Below are 12678 nucleotides of genomic sequence, written 5' to 3'. Positions count from 1 at the left end.
GGATAAATAGATGGGGGATCACTTGGACCATTCTCTTGGCTACTACATTTCATCCATTATCACCACAGGTCAACATTTGGCAGAAGGATTCCAGATACATTGAAGGGGGGCCGAGGGGAGAGTGAGAGAGCTAGAGAGAAGGAGATGAAAAGAAGGAGAGAGAGAGGTACAGGAGCTGTGGATTCCAGCAACCGTGAATGTCAGGATAATTGCTCCAAGAACCTGTATTGGTGTAAGGTGGATACCACACAAATGGGATAAACCAGCACACTTGTACGTGAGTCTTCTCTCCTCCCTGACCTGACTCCAAAAATGTCGCCATTCCAATCCCTGCTCCATACTGGAAGACAGGTTTGAAAGACTTGATATGGTACCTATATCTTCTCCAATGGCATGGGGTGGATATCAGGGTAAAAGATATTCCATAGATTCACTCCGTGGAAAAGCCTCCTCCCGTGGAAAAGGATGCTCGTGTGGTGTTCTTCGTCAATCGGCCATTGTTTTCCTGTTCAGGCTCCTTGGGGAATGTGTCTTTTTCAATCCCATATGTTCTTTCCCCATGAGATTGTAGACTGTGTATTCCTGGGATGCAGTTCTGGAACCAGCGTGTTGAGCCTGACACCCGTTCAGGGGAAGAGCCATCCTTCTGTAGAGAGCAGGTGGGCACAGAGGAGGTGGAGTTGCCTTCCATCTGAGAAGGTCAGGCCCAATGGTTGCCATGGCAATGGTATGCTGCCCACCAAGCCTTGTGACACCACAGAGCCTCTGTGAGAAGAGAGGCGAGTGGTGGCCCAAAGTGGGAAGCTCTCAACGTCACCCCTCACTTGTTGTGCACCTGCAGCCTGAGCTCATGATCTGGAGGTATGTTGATACGAAATTAAAGGAGGATCCATTGGATGTATTGGACACTTGGATGATAAGTATTCTTTCCAGCATTCTTCTCATGGCTCCCATTCTCATCAGCCTCCTGAGAAAATAAATATCCACGGCTCAGGCTTGCTTTTTGATTATGATCCATCTGAGAGGGACCAGGGAACTCATCACTTCCAGTCTTTTCCACCAGGGGAAAAAAGCCTCCTGAGTATGACAGGGATGCTAAATCTCATTCCAGAGCTCAAACCATGAAAATAGGCCCCTCTGCCTTCAACCAAGGACGAGGCCCTCAATATCAACCCTGAGGACATATTGGAATGTGGGGAAGGACAATTCCCTGCTTTGGGACATACACGTCAATAGATGAACGCTCACACTAACTATCCACACTAAGAAATTTCCCGAGAACGAAGCTGGGATATGTCTGGTGGGTATTTCCCAGGTTGATAAGCATACGTCCTGTCTACTGGGGTGCTGGATGGAAGTGGGGAGACTAGTGTCACTGCTGGCTTGTTTGTGGGGAGCACAATTGTCAGGAATTTCACGAGTCTCTCTTGTTACCTCCGTGAGTCCTGTGATGAGGGCTCCATGGGCAGGTCTTGAGGTTTCGCTCTTGGACGAGAGGGGCCTCTGGCCTGCCAATTGAGGGTCTAGAGAAGGAGGAGAATTGTCCCAAATGGAGACTGGTTTGAGGGGACCGAATCCTTGAACTCTGTCGCATTGTCATTCAGACCCTGCTGAAGGGTGCTCAGACCCCTTCGTAGATGCCAATTCACTGAGACATGGAGAGTCCGAGACTACATTCCCTAACTCCGCTTAAAAAGACTCGAGGGATCCACCTCACCAGCCACTTCACAGACCTGATCCCACACGTGGGGTGTGCTGCAGAGAAGTGAATTTTCACTCGGTCCCTTATGTGTAGGTGGTTGAAACGATGTTGATCTCGGAGTCAAATCTGTGACCGTTTAGACCGCACTACAAATGGGATGGTCATCGGTCAGTGTGAAGTGCCGACAATGGTAAGATAGGGGTACACTGTGTAAGGTAAAATATCTCCATACAAAGAGAGGAGTTTTTTCTTGAAAATTGCTTTTATATTTGATAGGAGTTTGGAAGACTGTTGGAAAATCTTAGTTAAAGAATTTGACTGCTCTCCTGGCTGAGATATGCCATCCAGGACAAGCACAGATAACCTTGGATGAGGAGGATTCGAGAGAATGTGAAGGAGGAAGAAGCCGAGAGAGAGAGAGCGAGAGTGACAGATGACATTTGGATACAAGCCACATTCCAGCGCACAGTTTCTTTCCCAAGTCCTTGTCTGTGTTTCCAGGGACTATTAGACACAAAGGCTATATCAGGACTCTTGCATAAGATTTTCACTCTTTCGTGGCCTGTCTCTAGAAATATGTCGTTTGCAAGCAGTCCTCCCTGCTTGGCATTGATATCTTCTCAAATAAGGCGAGGGACGTGTCAAGTTAAATGACACCGTATATTTTCCCTAAGAGGAAATGACCCTTCCTATTGAAATAGCAGCTCATAGGGTGTTCTTCCTCAGTCGTTCCTTGATTTCACTGTCCAGGGGTTTTTGTTTGGGTGTTTGGAATGACATCTTTTCTCTGCAAAAGAGACTCTGTCCAGTGTATTCGTGTGAGGCAGTGACTGAGAAAGGACTTGACCCTGAAGTGCTACACATGTTATCAGAGATCCATCATGATAGAGAAAATTGGGTTCCCCAGTGTGTGGAGCTGCCTTCCTTCTGCAAGGTGCAGTGCCAGCGGTGGCCATGGCAGTGATATGATGCCCATGGAGCCTTGTGCCCAAACAACCTCTCTGTGAGAAAAGAGGTGTGAGATGGGCCATATGTGGGACATTCTCCCACTCAAACATTGAGAGTTCAATGATGGACAATAGGAGCTCTTGCTCTGGAGGTCTGTCGAAGTTGATGGAAAGGAGGATCCACCAGATGGGTGGTCCTCTTGGATGAACACGATTATCTCCATCTGTAGACTCATAGCCAGCACTCTCATCAGGCTCCCAAGCTCAATGTGGATTCTAGAGGCTTGGTGCTTGAACATGTGATATCTTCAGGGGATCCGTGGGCAGAATACCTCAAGGGAGTTCCTCCATGTGAAAAACGAATTGTGCTTCATGGCCATTTGAAACAAGACATCCTGGTGTACAAACAAGAAATCCATGCCCCAATGCTCTCCCCCAAGCAGGAGGCCCTGGATGTAACCACTGAAGAAGACAGTCCCAATGGGGCATTTTCAGCTCCGCACTTCTGAATCCATATTTCCATAGCCTAAGCCACAGGGGAGCCCTCCAAACAGAGGCCATTTAACCGAGATGTAACCGGTCTCTTTCAGGTGCCTTTTCCACAGGGGGATAAGAACAAGCCCTCCCTCTCATTGAGTGCTTCCTGGGAGTGTGGTGCGTGGGCCGAGCGCCAGTGTGTTTGTTGTGTCTACAGTCATAAGGAGGGAAAGGTGGGTCGCTTGTCTGAACTTCCAGGAGCCCTGTGATGATGCCTGCAATTTGAGCGTATTGAAAGTTCCATCCTGGAAGGGAGTGGGCTCTGTCCCTGGCACTCCTGAGGCTAGAGAATGAGGAGGTCTATTCCTTAGAGAGATGGATTTGGTTGACAGACATCTTGCACTCTGGGCTATGATTGGCCAGCCCACTGGCCATGGATGCTCAGAGCACTGTTTGGATGCCAAATCATTTAGACATGAAGAGTCATAGGCTTGATATTCTAAATCCCCAAAGAACGAGTGCAGAGATCCACACACGAGCAAATGAACAGTAACTCATGGACCAGGTAGGGAATGCTGCAGAGAAGCCATTTCTTGGGAGAGCACTCATGGGAACGTTGTTACAAGTGTGTTGCTCTCTGAGTCCAATATGGGACCCTTCAGACTGAAGTACATAGGAAGTGGTCAGCGTGTCCACAGGAAGGGCTGAATATGGGAAGTGTTGTGGAAGGATGACCTAGTTGGGGTGTCTCCACACAGCACAGGAAGTCTTTCTGGACCATGGATTTTATATTTGATCAGACCTAGGGTGACAGGGAGAAAAGGCTGGGGGATCACTTGGACCATATCTTGGCTACTATATTTTATCTTTTATCCCCACACGTCAACTTGTAGCAGGAGGATTCCAGAGACATTGAAGGGGGGCCGAGGGGAGAGTGAGAGAGCTAGAGAGAAGGAGATGAAAAGAAGGAGAGAGAGAGGTACAGGAGCTGTAGATTCCAGCAACCGTGAATGGCAGGATAATTGCTCCAAGAACATGGCTTTGTTTAAGGTGGATATCCCACAAATGGGATAAACCAGCACACTTGTACGAGAGTCTTCTCTCCTTCCTGGCCTGACTCCCAAAATGTCTCCATTCCAATCACAGCTCCATACTGGAAGACAGGTTTGAAAGACTTGATATGGTACCTATATCTTCTCCAATGGCATGGGGTGGATATCAGGGTAAAAGATATTCCATAGATTCCTTCCGTGGAAAAGCCTCTTCCCGTGGAAAAAGATGCTCGGGTGGTGTTCTTACTCCATCAGCCATTGGTTTCCTGTTCAGGCTCCTTGAGGAATGGGTCTTCTTCAATCCCATATGTTCTTTCCCCATGAGATTGTAGACTGTGTATTCCTGGGATGCAGTTCTGGAACCAGCGTGTTGAGCCTGACACCCGTTCAGGGGAAGAGCCATCCTTCTGTAGAGAGCAGGTGGGCACAGAGGAGGTGGAGTTGCCTTCCATCTGAGAAGGTCAGGCCCAATGGTTGCCATAGCAATGGCGTGCTGCCCACCAAGCCTTGTGACACCACAGACCCTCTGTGAGAAGAGAGGCGAGTGATGGCCCAAAGTGGGAAGCTCTCACCGTCACCCCTCACTTGTTGTGCATCGTGCAGCCTGAGCTCATGATCTGGAGGTATGTTGATACTAAATTAAAGGAGGATCCATTGGATGTATTGGACACTTGGATGATAAGTATTCTTTCCAGCATTCTTCTCATGGCCCCCATTCTCATCAGCCTCCTGAGAAAATAAATATCCACGGCTCAGGCTTGCTTTTGGATCATGATCCATCTGAGAGGGACCAGGGAACTCATCACTTCCAGTCTTTTCCACCAGGGGAAAAAAGCCTCCTAAATATGACTGGGATGCTAAATCTCATTCCAGAGCTCAAACCATGAAAATAGGCCCCTCTGCCTTCAACCAAGGACGAGGCCCTCAATATCAACCCTGAGGACATATTGGAATGTGGGGAAGGACAATTCCCTGCTTTGGGACATACAGGTCAATAGATGAAAGCTCACACTAACTATCCACAGTAACAAATTTCCCGAGAACGAAGCTGGGATATGTCTGGTGGGTATTTCCCAGGTTGATAAGCATACGTCCTGTCTACTGGGGTGCTGGATGGAAGTGGGGAGACTACTGTCACTGCTGGCTTGTTTGTGGGGAACACAATTGTCAGGAATTTTACTAGTCTCTCTTGTTACCTCCGTGAGTCCTGTGATGAGGGCTCCATGGGCAGGTCTTGAGGTTTCGCTCTTGGACGAGAGGGGCCTCTGGCCTGCCAATTGAGGGTCTAGAGAAGGAGGAGAATTGTCCCAAATGGAGACTGGTTTGAGGGGACCGAATCCTTGAACTCTGTCGCATTGTCATTCAGACCCTGCTGAAGGGTGCTCAGACCCCTTCGTAGATGCCAATTCACTGAGACATGGAGAGTCCGAGACTACATTCCCTAACTCCGCTTAAAAAGACTCGAGGGATCCACCTCACCAGCCACTTCACAGACCTGATCACACACGTGGGGTGTGCTGCAGAGAAGTGAATTCTCACTCGGTCCCTTATGTGTAGGTGGTTGAAACGATGTTGATCTCGGAGTCAAATCTGTGACCGTTTAGAACGCAGTACAAATGGGATGATTATCTGTCAGTGTGAAGGGCTGACAAGGGTTAGATAGGAGTACACTGTGTAAGGTGGAATATCTCCATACAAACAGAGGAATAATTTCAGGAAAAATGCTTTTATATTTGATAGGAGTTTGGAAGACTGTTGGAAAATCTTAGTTAAAGAATTTGACTGCTCTCCTGGCTGAGATATTCCATCCAGGACAAGCACAGATAACCTTGGATGAGGAGGATTCGAGAGAATGTGAAGGAGGAAGAAGCCGAGAGAGAGAGAGAGAGAGAGAGAGTGACAGATGACATTTGGATACAAGCCACATTCCAGCGCACAGTTTCTTTCCCAAGTCCTTGTCTGTGTTTCCAGGGACTATTAGACACAAAGGCTATATCAGGACTCTTGCATAAGATTTTCACTCTTTCGTGGCCTGTCTCTAGAAATATGTCGTTTGCAAGCAGTCCTCCCTGCTTGGCATTGATATCTTCTCAAATAAGGCGAGGGACGTGTCAAGTTAAATGACACCGTATATTTTCCCTAAGAGGAAATGACCCTTCCTATTGAAATAGCAGCTCATAGGGTGTTCTTCCTCAGTCGTTCCTTGATTTCACTGTCCAGGGGTTTTTGTTTGGGTGTTTGGAATGACATCTTTTCTCTGCAAAAGAGACTCTGTCCAGTGTATTCGTGTGAGGCAGTGACTGAGAAAGGACTTGACCCTGAAGTGCTACACATCTTATCAGAGATCCATCATGATAGAGAAAATTGGGTTCCCCAGTGTGTGGAGCTGCCTTCCTTCTGCAAGGTGCAGTGCCAGCGGTGGCCATGGCACTGATATGATGCCCATGGAGCCTTGTGCCCAAACAACCTCTCTGTGAGAAAAGAGGTGTGAGATGGGCCATATGTGGGACATTCTCCCACTCAAACATTGAGAGTTCAATGATGGACAATATGAGCTCTTGCTCTGGAGGTCTGTCGAAGTTGATGGAAAGGAGGATCCACCAGATGGGTGGTCCTCTTGGATGAACACGATTATCTCCATCTGTAGACTCATAGCCAGCACTCTCATCAGGCTCCCAAGCTCAATGTGGATTCTAGAGGCTTGGTGCTTGAACATGTGATATCTTCAGGGGATCCGTGGGCAGAATACCTCAAGGGAGTTCCTCCATGTGAAAAACGAATTGTGCTTCATGGCCATTTGAAACAAGACATCCTGGTGTACAAACAAGAAATCCATGCCCCAATGCTCTCCCCCAAGCAGGAGGCCCTGGATGTAACCACTGAAGAAGACAGTCCCAATGGGGCATTTTCAGCTCCGCACTTCTGAATCCATATTTCCATAGCCTAAGCCACAGGGGAGCCCTCCAAACAGAGGCCATTTAACCGATATGTAACCGGTCTCTTTCAGGTGCCTTTTCCACATGGGGATAAGAACAAGCCCTCCCTCTCATTGAGTGCTTCCTGGGAGTGTGGTGCGTGGGCCGAGCGCCAGTGTGTTTGTTGTGTCTACAGTCATAAGGAGGGAAAGGTGGGTCGCTTGTCTGAACTTCCAGGAGCCCTGTGATGATGCCTGCAATTTGAGCGTATTGAAAGTTCCATCCTGGAAGGGAGTGGGCTCTGTCCCTGGCACTCCTGAGGCTAGAGAATGAGGAGGTCTATTCCTTAGAGAGATGGATTTGGTTGACAGACATCTTGCACTCTGGGCTATGATTGGCCAGCCCACTGGCCATGGATGCTCAGAGCACTGTTTGGATGCCAAATCATTTAGACATGAAGAGTCATAGACTTGATATTCTAAATCCCCAAAGAACGAGTGCAGAGATCCACACACGAGCAAATGAACAGTAACTCATGGACCAGGTAGGGAATGCTGCAGAGAAGCCATTTCTTGGGAGAGCACTCATGGGAACGTTGTTACAAGTGTGTTGCTCTCTGAGTCCAATATGGGACCCTTCAGACTGAAGTACATAGGAAGTGGTCAGCGTGTCCACAGGAAGGGCTGAATATGGGAAGTGTTGTGGAAGGATGACCTAGTTGGGGTGTCTCCACACAGCACAGGAAGTCTTTCTGGACCATGGATTTTATATTTGATCAGACCTAGGGTGACAGGGAGAAAAGGCTGGGGGATCACTTGGACCATATCTTGGCTACTATATTTTATCTTTTATCCCCACACGTCAACTTGTAGCAGGAGGATTCCAGAGACATTGAAGGGGGGCCGAGGGGAGAGTGAGAGAGCTAGAGAGAAGGAGATGAAAAGAAGGAGAGAGAGAGGTACAGGAGCTGTGGATTCCAGCAACCGTGAATGGCAGGATAATTGCTCCAAGAACATGGCTTTGTTTAAGGTGGATATCCCACAAATGGGATAAACCAGCACACTTGTACGAGAGTCTTCTCTCCTTCCTGGCCTGACTCCCAAAATGTCTCCATTCCAATCACAGCTCCATACTGGAAGACAGGTTTGAAAGACTTGATATGGTACCTATATCTTCTCCAATGGCATGGGGTGGATATCAGGGTAAAAGATATTCCATAGATTCCTTCCGTGGAAAAGCCTCTTCCCGTGGAAAAAGATGCTCGGGTGGTGTTCTTACTCCATCAGCCATTGGTTTCCTGTTCAGGCTCCTTGAGGAATGGGTCTTCTTCAATCCCATATGTTCTTTCCCCATGAGATTGTAGACTGTGTATTCCTGGGATGCAGTTCTGGAACCAGCGTGTTGAGCCTGACACCCGTTCAGGGGAAGAGCCATCCTTCTGTAGAGAGCAGGTGGGCACAGAGGAGGTGGAGTTGCCTTCCATCTGAGAAGGTCAGGCCCAATGGTTGCCATAGCAATGGCGTGCTGCCCACCAAGCCTTGTGACACCACAGACCCTCTGTGAGAAGAGAGGCGAGTGATGGCCCAAAGTGGGAAGCTCTCACCGTCACCCCTCACTTGTTGTGCATCGTGCAGCCTGAGCTCATGATCTGGAGGTATGTTGATACTAAATTAAAGGAGGATCCATTGGATGTATTGGACACTTGGATGATAAGTATTCTTTCCAGCATTCTTCTCATGGCCCCCATTCTCATCAGCCTCCTGAGAAAATAAATATCCACGGCTCAGGCTTGCTTTTGGATCATGATCCATCTGAGAGGGACCAGGGAACTCATCACTTCCAGTCTTTTCCACCAGGGGAAAAAAGCCTCCTAAATATGACTGGGATGCTAAATCTCATTCCAGAGCTCAAACCATGAAAATAGGCCCCTCTGCCTTCAACCAAGGACGAGGCCCTCAATATCAACCCTGAGGACATATTGGAATGTGGGGAAGGACAATTCCCTGCTTTGGGACATACAGGTCAATAGATGAAAGCTCACACTAACTATCCACAGTAACAAATTTCCCGAGAACGAAGCTGGGATATGTCTGGTGGGTATTTCCCAGGTTGATAAGCATACGTCCTGTCTACTGGGGTGCTGGATGGAAGTGGGGAGACTACTGTCACTGCTGGCTTGTTTGTGGGGAACACAATTGTCAGGAATTTTACGAGTCTCTCTTGTTACCTCCGTGAGTCCTGTGATGAGGGCTCCATGGGCAGGTCTTGAGGTTTCGCTCTTGGACGAGAGGGGCCTCTGGCCTGCCAATTGAGGGTCTAGAGAAGGAGGAGAATTGTCCCAAATGGAGACTGGTTTGAGGGGACCGAATCCTTGAACTCTGTCGCATTGTCATTCAGACCCTGCTGAAGGGTGCTCAGACCCCTTCGTAGATGCCAATTCACTGAGACATGGAGAGTCCGAGACTACATTCCCTAACTCCGCTTAAAAAGACTCGAGGGATCCACCTCACCAGCCACTTCACAGACCTGATCACACACGTGGGGTGTGCTGCAGAGAAGTGAATTCTCACTCGGTCCCTTATGTGTAGGTGGTTGAAACGATGTTGATCTCGGAGTCAAATCTGTGACCGTTTAGAACGCAGTACAAATGGGATGATTATCTGTCAGTGTGAAGGGCTGACAAGGGTTAGATAGGAGTACACTGTGTAAGGTGGAATATCTCCATACAAACAGAGGAATAATTTCAGGAAAAATGCTTTTATATTTGATAGGAGTTTGGAAGACTGTTGGAAAATCTTAGTTAAAGAATTTGACTGCTCTCCTGGCTGAGATATTCCATCCAGGACAAGCACAGATAACCTTGGATGAGGAGGATTCGAGAGAATGTGAAGGAGGAAGAAGCCGAGAGAGAGAGAGAGAGAGAGAGAGTGACAGATGACATTTGGATACAAGCCACATTCCAGCGCACAGTTTCTTTCCCAAGTCCTTGTCTGTGTTTCCAGGGACTATTAGACACAAAGGCTATATCAGGACTCTTGCATAAGATTTTCACTCTTTCGTGGCCTGTCTCTAGAAATATGTCGTTTGCAAGCAGTCCTCCCTGCTTGGCATTGATATCTTCTCAAATAAGGCGAGGGACGTGTCAAGTTAAATGACACCGTATATTTTCCCTAAGAGGAAATGACCCTTCCTATTGAAATAGCAGCTCATAGGGTGTTCTTCCTCAGTCGTTCCTTGATTTCACTGTCCAGGGGTTTTTGTTTGGGTGTTTGGAATGACATCTTTTCTCTGCAAAAGAGACTCTGTCCAGTGTATTCGTGTGAGGCAGTGACTGAGAAAGGACTTGACCCTGAAGTGCTACACATCTTATCAGAGATCCATCATGATAGAGAAAATTGGGTTCCCCAGTGTGTGGAGCTGCCTTCCTTCTGCAAGGTGCAGTGCCAGCGGTGGCCATGGCACTGATATGATGCCCATGGAGCCTTGTGCCCAAACAACCTCTCTGTGAGAAAAGAGGTGTGAGATGGGCCATATGTGGGACATTCTCCCACTCAAACATTGAGAGTTCAATGATGGACAATATGAGCTCTTGCTCTGGAGGTCTGTCGAAGTTGATGGAAAGGAGGATCCACCAGATGGGTGGTCCTCTTGGATGAACACGATTATCTCCATCTGTAGACTCATAGCCAGCACTCTCATCAGGCTCCCAAGCTCAATGTGGATTCTAGAGGCTTGGTGCTTGAACATGTGATATCTTCAGGGGATCCGTGGGCAGAATACCTCAAGGGAGTTCCTCCATGTGAAAAACGAATTGTGCTTCATGGCCATTTGAAACAAGACATCCTGGTGTACAAACAAGAAATCCATGCCCCAATGCTCTCCCCCAAGCAGGAGGCCCTGGATGTAACCCCTGACGAAGACAGTCCCAATGGGGCATTTTCAGCTCCGCACTTCTGAATCCATATTTCCATAGCCTAAGCCACAGGGGAGCCCTCCAAACAGAGGCCATTTAACCGAGATGTAACCGGTCTCTTTCAGGTGCCTTTTCCACAGGGGGATAAGAACAAGCCCTCCCTCTCATTGAGTGCTTCCTGGGAGTGTGGTGCGTGGGCCGAGCGCCAGTGTGTTTGTTGTGTCTACAGTCATAAGGAGGGAAAGGTGGGTCGCTTGTCTGAACTTCCAGGAGCCCTGTGATGATGCCTGCAATTTGAGCGTATTGAAAGTTCCATCCTGGAAGGGAGTGGGCTCTGTCCCTGGCACTCCTGAGGCTAGAGAATGAGGAGGTCTATTCCTTAGAGAGATGGATTTGGTTGACAGACATCTTGCACTCTGGGCTATGATTGGCCAGCCCACTGGCCATGGATGCTCAGAGCACTGTTTGGATGCCAAATCATTTAGACATGAAGAGTCATAGACTTGATATTCTAAATCCCCAAAGAACGAGTGCAGAGATCCACACACGAGCAAATGAACAGTAACTCATGGACCAGGTAGGGAATGCTGCAGAGAAGCCATTTCTTGGGAGAGCACTCATGGGAACGTTGTTACAAGTGTGTTGCTCTCTGAGTCCAATATGTGACCCTTCAGACTGAAGTACATAGGAAGTGGTCAGCGTGTCCACAGGAAGGGCTGAATATGGGAAGTGTTGTGGAAGGATGACCTAGTTGGGGTGTCTCCACACAGCACAGGAAGTCTTTCTGGACCATGGATTTTATATTTGATCAGACCTAGGGTGACAGGGAGAAAAGGCTGGGGGATCACTTGGACCATATCTTGGCTACTATATTTTATCTTTTATCCCCACACGTCAACTTGTAGCAGGAGGATTCCAGAGACATTGAAGGGGGGCCGAGGGGAGAGTGAGAGAGCTAGAGAGAAGGAGATGAAAAGAAGGAGAGAGAGAGGTACAGGAGCTGTGGATTCCAGCAACCGTGAATGGCAGGATAATTGCTCCAAGAACATGGCTTTGTTTAAGGTGGATATCCCACAAATGGGATAAACCAGCACACTTGTACGAGAGTCTTCTCTCCTTCCTGGCCTGACTCCCAAAATGTCTCCATTCCAATCACAGCTCCATACTGGAAGACAGGTTTGAAAGACTTGATATGGTACCTATATCTTCTCCAATGGCATGGGGTGGATATCAGGGTAAAAGATATTCCATAGATTCCTTCCGTGGAAAAGCCTCTTCCCGTGGAAAAAGATGCTCGGGTGGTGTTCTTACTCCATCAGCCATTGGTTTCCTGTTCAGGCTCCTTGAGGAATGGGTCTTCTTCAATCCCATATGTTCTTTCCCCATGAGATTGTAGACTGTGTATTCCTGGGATGCAGTTCTGGAACCAGCGTGTTGAGCCTGACACCCGTTCAGGGGAAGAGCCATCCTTCTGTAGAGAGCAGGTGGGCACAGAGGAGGTGGAGTTGCCTTCCATCTGAGAAGGTCAGGCCCAATGGTTGCCATAGCAATGGCGTGCTGCCCACCAAGCCTTGTGACACCACAGACCCTCTGTGAGAAGAGAGGCGAGTGATGGCCCAAAGTGGGAAGCTCTCACCGTCACCCCTCACTTGTTGTGCATCGTGCAGCCTGA

Source organism: Sus scrofa, chromosome Y, assembly GCF_054392235.1.
Source record: "Sus scrofa isolate SSC_HxYL_T2T_F1_AM1 chromosome Y, Sscrofa_HxYL_maternal_Yorkshire_Landrace_v2.0, whole genome shotgun sequence".
Classification (NCBI taxonomy): Eukaryota; Metazoa; Chordata; class Mammalia; order Artiodactyla; family Suidae; genus Sus; species Sus scrofa.
This window is presented reverse-complemented; position numbering follows the sequence as displayed.